Genomic DNA, 9112 nt, shown 5'->3' on the forward strand with positions numbered 1-9112 from the left:
CCGATGCCCACCTTCTTTTTCTCTCGACTACCTCCTACCTGCGGTGGCGCCCCCACCCCTCACCCACCACCATCCCCATCCCGCGGCGCCCAACGCGCTGCCAAATCCACCTGGCCGGCCGCGGCCCCCGCCTTCCTCCATTTCCATCCCCTACCAGACGTCTCCATCCTCCCCTTCCTCCTACATCGCCGGAGAAATCCAGGGCGGCCACCCACCTTCCAGCGACCACCCGAGGCACCCTAGCGTGACTTGATCCGGAGACATCGGCCTCCTCCTTGCTGGACTGGCGTCGGATCGCCGGTCAGGCTCCACCAGGCCGAGGGGAAAAGGAGGCCAACGAGCTCGAGCCACTGCCCCCGATGAGATCCGTGGCAGCCGATCTGGAGGAGGTCGCTCGACACGACGACGATGTTCCCCTCCCTCACCCTTCTGACTTTCTGCCTTCTTTTTTCCTGACGACCAGGCTCCCCCGCGTGAGTCGATCTGGGATTGGCAGGTGGCCAAATCCGACATCCGGCATCGCGGGTGACGGACGGCGGGCAGTGCGGGCGGCGACGCCGTGCAGTTCGCCATGCGCCCATGGCAGCACCACCTTCCTCCCCTCCACCTACCTCCCTCGTCGCCAGGGCGTTCGTCGCGCTGGCCACCACCCGTCTCACCACCACCAGCGCCTTCTCCCTCTGCGCTGCGAGGGACAGGGAGATGCACCGCCACAGCACTAGGCTCCCGTGTCAGATCCGCACGGCATGGCACCTCTCCAGACGGGGCTCCAGCGACCACCGAATTGAGGTCGGCGTGGCCTCGCTGAGCCTGTGGCCTTCGCATCCTCCGGTGGTGCGGACCGTTCATGCGTGCAATCCGCTAGCTGTGGATGTGCAGTGTGTGTGTGCAATTCGGCGTGAGCTCAAACAAAGACACAGATCAGTCCACTATGTTCTCTAATGCAGAAAAATGGAGGAAAACCCAATTATAAAAAAGGAAACACAAGATGCAGTTTTGCTCTCTCGCGGTGGACTCCTGTGTGTTGTTCACTTAGTTTGATTGATGTCCTGTATTGTGGGTCGTGGAGTTCGATTGGGGCTCCCCTAGTAAAGTTCTTAAGAAATGTCTGTTGAGATTTGCAGTGCAGTGCATAGTATAAAGGAGTTTACTTTGTAAAAAAATAGTACATAGGAGTTCAATTTTTTATTATTTTGGGAGGAGTTGTTTTGCAAAATTTGTATCAAACATACTTTATATGAAGTTTGTTTTCTGCAGTGTGATTTTCGGTTCGAAGCAGTGCGTTCTTCTGTTTGATGTAGTACACACGAAGATTTGGGTCTCACTTTATGCCCGACAAAATAAATCATGAAGTTCACTTACTGTTCGAAGCAGTGCGTTCTCCTGTGTGATGACGTACACACGAAGATTTGGGCGTGTCACGGAAAACAGAGTGTCTGCGTTTCGGTATTTTGTGTCACGAAAAACAATGTGGTTCACTCGCCTTGTCCTAGCGATTCACTCGCCTCGTCCTCGAGGTGCGGAAGAATTTCTAAAATTAAAAAGAAAACAAAAAAATATGTGTGGTTCATATTGCAATGCTTTTGGTCCTCGGATGTGGTTCATTTTTGAGAGTGATGTTGTTCACTTGTGCCCAAAATGAAAGTGCTAAAAATTTAGCGCAACAACAAATTAAAGATAGTAATGAGGTTCACTTCGATATATGTCACGGTTCACTTGCTCTCGTCTCCGCGGTACACTCTCGTTCATGAAAAAGTTGAAAAAAAGACAACACAAACCCGTCTGAGAAAAATTTACATTCAACAAAAGAAATCATGAAGTTCACTCGATCGTCTGATGCAGTGCGGTTTTCAGTCGGATGAAGTACCCACGTCGATTTGGGTGTTGCGAAAAACTGAGTGTCCGCATTTCGGTAATTCAAAATTCCTCTTAAACCGTAAAGAATTAGAGAGAGTGTTCTACATGAAAAAGTTGCGCCTCGTCGATATCTTTCCAACGGCGTATAATACGACCAGCGGTTTGCAAAAATTTCACGAAAAACGGCCGCTGCCTCCCATCGTCAACCGCATGATTTTAAAAATTAACTAAAAACCGTAAGGAATCTCAAAAATATTCCAACATACGAAAGTTGCGCCTTGTCCATAGTTTTCTAACGGCGTATCATACGCCTCGTTTCGACAAATGGTTCAAAAACTGGAGCTAAAACAGTACCGAAAATTGATAAAAATTCAAAAAAATGCAATTCCGCGATTTAGTAAATTTAAAACTGCTCTTAAACCCTAACGAATTAGAAAAACTAATAGATATGAAAAAGATGCGCCTCTATGATATCGTTACAACGGCGTATCATTTGCTTTATTCTAATGAGCGGTTTAGAAAAAATCATGAAAATACGCTCGCTGCCACTCATCATCCGCCGCATCGTTTTGGAAACTGCTCTTAAACCGCGAGGAATCTCGAAAAGTGTTCAACATGGTGAAGTTGCGCATAATCCATAGCTTTTCAACGGTATATCATACGCGTCGTTCCAATAAACGGTTAAAAAACTAGAGCGAAAACAGTACTAAAAAACAACGCGTGCAGTTTTTTCCGACGAGAAGTTCACTCGTGTGAGTACTGTAGCACAGTTGGTTCAAAGAATGACGTGCACTTGTGTTGAGCGTGCAGTGCGAAAGTGTTATCAGAATAGTTATTTTGCTAATATTAGCAGAATAGACCGGGAAAATCCATCCTACCACCCGGTGGTAGTTACCCCATATGTCTCATATACTACCATGTGGTACTATATATACTATTTTATTATTTTAAATATGTTCATATACTATATCTAAAATATTTCAAAGCAAATTACATGAAAAAATTGCATATGAACCCATAGTTTTTGTTATATTTATGAAATACGTACATATTTGTACGTAAAAAAATGCATACTCAAAACATGATACATACTACCTAAAAATTAGTATATATATACTACCTAATCATTGTTATATACTACATACTACACGTACATACTCTCGATTTCGACAGATAGTACATACAACATATAAAACATAAGTGGTGGTAACTACCACTGCTTATAGTAAACATTTGTCCTATATATATGACGACCATTTGGGACACCTAGGCTCTTTACCTTTCAACCGTAAGATTGCATTTAGATGCGTGTTGTTATATGAGTATTAAAGTTAATGAGTATTCATATTTGGAAACAATTATAAGCTAATCATAAATGGATATTATTAGCCCATGCTATGTATGGTAACATATTTCTGGCATGCAAAATAAATGACATACATTCAATCCTTCCTTGTATATAATTAAGAGAGAGGAAAACTAGAAATTAATGGCTCATAATTACACCGTATACTTGGGTATAATATTTTATTTTTGTACGCATATGATTTGAGGTATGTCTATATACTTGGATACCTACAACATTTCCATACCATTAACATAGCCGGGTATATACAAGTACAGAAACGTTTGAGGTATGTCGTATATCTCAAATTTTTAGCCGGGTATATACATAGATGGGTATATACGTTTACTTTGGGTATACAGTTCAACTAGATAAGTAGAACTCTTTAGTACCATTTATATAGTGAGGTATATATATGTACAGAAACATTGGGTATACTATTCATGTATGTGAAACTAACATTTTCCTGTATGTTGTATATCTCAAATTTTTAGCCGGGTATATACATAGTTTACTTTGGATATCACATTTTCCGGTATGTTGTATATCTGAATTTTCTAGGAACGTAACATTTCTGGTGTCTGAGGTATCTTCAGTACATACATGTATCCTCTTATTACAAAATGTAGGTAACTAGAATATATTATGTATTCTCAGGTTTCTCATATAAAAAAATATAAACATACTTAAAAGGGTAAATGAGTAAATCATTTAATTGCAAATCATTTTAAGTTTGCTATATGTAGATAAGCTAGTCGCATGTACACAATAATAAATCTTTTTTCCTGCATGGACATCCTAATAAGTCGCACATACCCAAAAATATATTCAATATAGGCATACCCGAGAATATCTTGGGTACTAAAAAAATATGCATACTCACAAGTACAATATTTATAGGTATATATATACAAACATTTTGTGCATATTCAAGATATTTTCAGGTATCTGCATACTATATTTATAGATACAAATGTATGTCGTACGTATAATAATGCCCATGTCCATATGCTGGCCGGGACAAGATTCTACAAGATTGCCTACATGGAATGTAACATGCGTCTTTTTAGGAAATGATATAATTGACAACAAGCAATTAGCGTGTGACTTTTTTGGAAGGAAATCAATTGACGTGGAGGTGCTAGTACATGCATAGAAAATTTGGAAAGTAAATCAAGGTGCCAGGCACCTAGGTGCCCCTAGGTCCCAATATAGCAAGTCACTTTTGTAGTGCATGATGTAAAGTGCATGACATAGTGACTTTTCAAATTTTGTTTGCATGCACTATAGCCATCAATGGTTAATAATTTCTTTCCAAAAAATTAATATACTACTGGTTTTCTATTATGATTCCTTTCCAAACAAAAAGGTATGTATATACACTCCTTTTTTTAAGGTATGAGAAATGAAAAATAATACGAAACGTCGTTCCAAAGGTTTGTATGTATATTAAGGATGTTCTTTTACATTTTTCTCAAGTTTACTTTCCAGGGTATCTAGTACATTTTAAAAATTAAGACCGGGTCACCATTTTCTAACGGCTAATATTTCTATACAAATTTAGGTGACTAAATAATATAAAATGCGATCCAAATTTTTTTACTTGTAGGAATATATAATGCATGTTGTTATCGACACATGATTTTTTCCAATGTACATATACCCACTAACGATTATTTTTAGTTTTAGGAATGTTTGTTACATATACCCACACACGATCCTATGTATTTCTTTCATCGAGTACTCATAAATTTAATGCCAAGGTGTATTATACGATCAGTATGCACATACAAGAAAAATATATTGAGTACTCTAGGTATACACACACACACAAATCTAATCCATACAAATTAAATAAGTAAATCCATACATTTCTAATCTAATGGGTATGTACTAAATATTCTAGGTATATACATACAAAAAAAATCTAATGCGTTACATACTAAATATTCCGGGTATATACGTACCGAAAAAATGTAATGAGTGTGCAATAAATAAATGAATCCGTACATACCTAATCTAATTGGTACGTACTAAATATTCTGGGTATATACATAGAAAAAAGATCTAATGCATAGTACTAAATATTCTAGGTATAAACATATAGAAATCTATAGGGTACATCTGAAACAAATGAATTCATACATACCTAATTCGTACATGTATCAAATAAATGTCCATATACCTAATGTGTAGTATTTTTTTCCTTCTAAACGTAAGTTACCATGCATACCGTCCTTAAAGACATCCATTTCTGATATGCATCATAATTGTTTAAGAATTGGTAAGTACTAATGGATTGATCCGTTACCTTCTATACCAATCACAATAACACACATCTAAATGCAATCAAACGGTCGAAAGGCAAGGAGCCTGGGCACCTAGGTGTCCCAAACGGTTGGCCCTGTATAGGCCGTGAGGAGATGTTCCTGAGATCTCGAGTAGCCCACCCAACCGGTACGAGGAAAAAAACCCAACCCACCCACTCCCACGATTCCTTCCCCTAACCTCTGAACTCATCATGCCGCAACCACCTTCCTCCCAGGCTCACGCCGCCGTCGAACCCTGACCACCAACCGCACCGCCGCCAGGCCCCGACCTTCAACCGTGCCGCTGCTGCATCCTCCTTCCTTGGGTCGCTCATCCATCGTCGCGTCCCTCCCCACCTCGCCACTAACCGGCGATGTTGCTCCCGCCTCGCCACCAACCTGCGCTGCCGCCCCCGCCCCGCCCCAAACGGCACCGCCTCCTCCCTAACCTCTGGAGCCTCCTTGGTTCCGCCGCCACCATAAGCCGGCCAGCTCCCTTCCAGATTGCCCCACGCGCCTTCCGCCCTGACCACCTCCATCGCCACCTTCCGCCCGACCACCTCCTCCACCGCCCTCTATTGCAGAGACCACCTATGCCGCCACTCTCTGCCTGAACCACCGCCACAGCACCCGCTGAAAGGATCGATATGGTTGACTAGAGGGGGGGTGAATAGGCAACTAACAATTTTTAGACTTTTCTTTAACAATTTAAACCTTGCAAAGAAATAGGTTGTCTAAATGTGCAACTACGTGGACAACCTATATGATGCAAAGACAAGAAGCACACTAGCAAGCAATAGATACAACTCAAGTAAGCTTGCAAAAGTAAAGGCACAAGATAACCAAGAGTGGAGCCGGTGGAGACGAGGATGTGTTACTGAAGTTCCTTCCTTTTAAGGGGAAGTACGTCTTCGTTAGAGTGTGGAGGCACAATGCTCCCCAAGAAGCCACTAGGGCCACCATAATCTCCTCACGCCCTCACACAATGCGAGATGCCGTGATTCCACTATTGGAGCCCTTGAAGGCGGCAACCGGACCTTTATAAACAAGATTGAGGCTATCTCCACAACACTTGGAGGCTCCCAACAACACCACGAAGCTTCACCACAATGGAGTATGGCTTCGAGGTGACCTCAACCGTCTAGGGTGCTCAACACCCAAGAGTAACAAGATCTGCTAGGGATAAGTGGGGGGATCAAATTTCTCTTGGTGGAAGTGTAGATCTGGGCCTTCTCAACCAATCCCGAGCAAATCAACAAGTTTGATTGGCTAGGGAGAGAGATCGGGCGAAAATGGAGCTTGGAGAAACAATGGACCTTTGGGGGTAAGAGGTAGGTCAACTTTGGGGAAGAAGACCCCTTTATATAGTGGGGGAATCAATCCAACCATTATTCCACTGAGCAGCCCCGCACAGAGCGGTACTACCGCTAGGAAAGGGCGGCACTACCGCTCCGGGCGGTACTACCGCTCATACCCAGCGGTACTGCCGCGCTGACAGGACCCTGACCCCAGGGCGGTACTACCGTGGGGGTAGGCGCGGTACTACCGCTAGGAGCGGTACTACCGCCACTACTACCGCCCTTAGTACCGCAAAACCTGACACGAAAAACATCGTTCTCGAATCGAGGCGGCAGTAGCCCGAAAGCACTGCGGTACTACGGCCGAAGACTCCAAGCGGTACTACCGTTCGGAGAGCGGTACTACCTCTGGGAGAGGTACTACCGCTCTGGGAGCGGTACTACCGCTGGGGAGCTTCGGCGGTACTACCGCTGTGGATCGCGGTACTACCGCTGGGGCAGAACAACGCACTTAGAGGGAAAAAGGCAGCTCCAATGAAGCGGAAAGAAAACGACGGGTGTGATATGGATGTGTACATGTCGATTCCACCCTAGTCTTACCAAAGTAGATCCCCTCTTGATAGTATGGTGACTCCTACGAAACTAGTCCACCAACACGAAACGAAGGAGCTACACCATCTTGAATAAAACACCGAGGGGAGATAATCTTCTCGTGCCAAAGGATGAATCTCTGAAAGAACTTAACGCACATGATTAGTCCGCACAAGCATTGTCATCAATCACCAAAACATCTTGGGGATAAATATGCCCTTACAATCTCCCCCTTTTTGGTGAATTGATGACAATACGGGATTTGCACAATATGAGAGATATAGAACAAGCGCAAAAACCCCAACGTCCTAAAATGTAGATGTGCTCCCCCTAGATGTGTGCTATCTCGATAAGTGCTTTGGACTGCACGACACACATACTAGGATCAACGCTCCCCCTACATTTTAGAGACCAACCACCTAAGTGGGGTAAAAGAGAGTAGCAAAGATAACTTAACAGGATAAGCATGCAACTCATAAGTTAACTTAACAGGATAAGCATTGCAACTCATAAGCTAGATAGTGACATAGATAATGATACTGGAAAGATAAGGTAGCATATGTCTCACACCATATGACTCGAACAGGGTCTCACTGAAAACTCGAACTTAGGTCTCACTGACAAACCAAACAAAGCAAATGCGAGGAAAACACGAACACAAGAGACGAAAGACACAAAGCAAAAATCCCTAAACTCTCTCCCCCTTTGGCATCGAGACACCAAAAAGGAGAGGGAGTGATGCTATGGCTCCAGGTGAGAGCAAACAAGGGACACACACATCAGAGCTCAGCGGGATCATCTGCGCCACCGTCGTCGGTCTGGAAGTGCTCGGCATCAGAATTGGTCCACGGGCAGTGCTGCTGAATCCACTCCTCCTCCTCAGTAAGCTGATCCTCAGATCCACTGATCACAGTAGCACCCATCTGTCGCATGAGCTCCTTGTGGCGACCTCGGGCCTTCTTCTCAGCCACATGAGTCATGTACTGACCGTGAGACTCCATGCAGAACAGCTTCTTCATCTTGAGCTTGAGCTTCTTTGCCCAAGAGGGCTCTGCCTCAGACGGCACATAGTCATCATCATCATCCTCAGCCCCAGTCTCCTCCTCGGTCTCCATGGCAGAAGCAGACGAAGTAACTCCAGTCCTAGGGGCCTGAGTGCCCCAGCTATCCTTCTTTCTCAGACGCTTGACTTCGTGAGAGACCAACTCTCCAGTCTCCAGCAACACCTTGGGATAGACACGATCCCAGGCCTTCTCAATGAGCAGCATGATGAACGGACCATAAATCGGGCACTTGCGCTCGGAGATAGCAGATATCAGCTCAGACCACATAACATGAGAGATATCCAAGGACTCTCCGGTGTTCTGTCCCTTCTCACGCTGGCAGAAGAGAAGCATGTCCACGAGATAGGAGTGAACCTGGTCCAGATTCCCAATACGAGGGAAAAGAGTCTCTTTGAAGATACGGTGAAGGATATCCAGATAGGCAGGCAACTCATAGGTTTCCTTCTTCGTCTCAGGGTTGATCCTCAAAGTGCAGTAGGGCCATAGAGCTTGCTTGTGAGTGGCATTGGTGCGGCGGTGGGGGCGAAAGCCGACAGAAGACTCAAGACCAAGATCTTGCACCCCAATCAACTCCATGAAAGCTTTCCACTTGACTGACAACAACTTGCCATTGGTCATCCAAGTCAGTGTCCTGTCCTCATCAGTCCC

Source organism: Triticum dicoccoides, chromosome 1B (assembly GCF_002162155.2).
Source record: "Triticum dicoccoides isolate Atlit2015 ecotype Zavitan chromosome 1B, WEW_v2.0, whole genome shotgun sequence".
Taxonomy (NCBI): Eukaryota; Viridiplantae; Streptophyta; class Magnoliopsida; order Poales; family Poaceae; genus Triticum; species Triticum dicoccoides.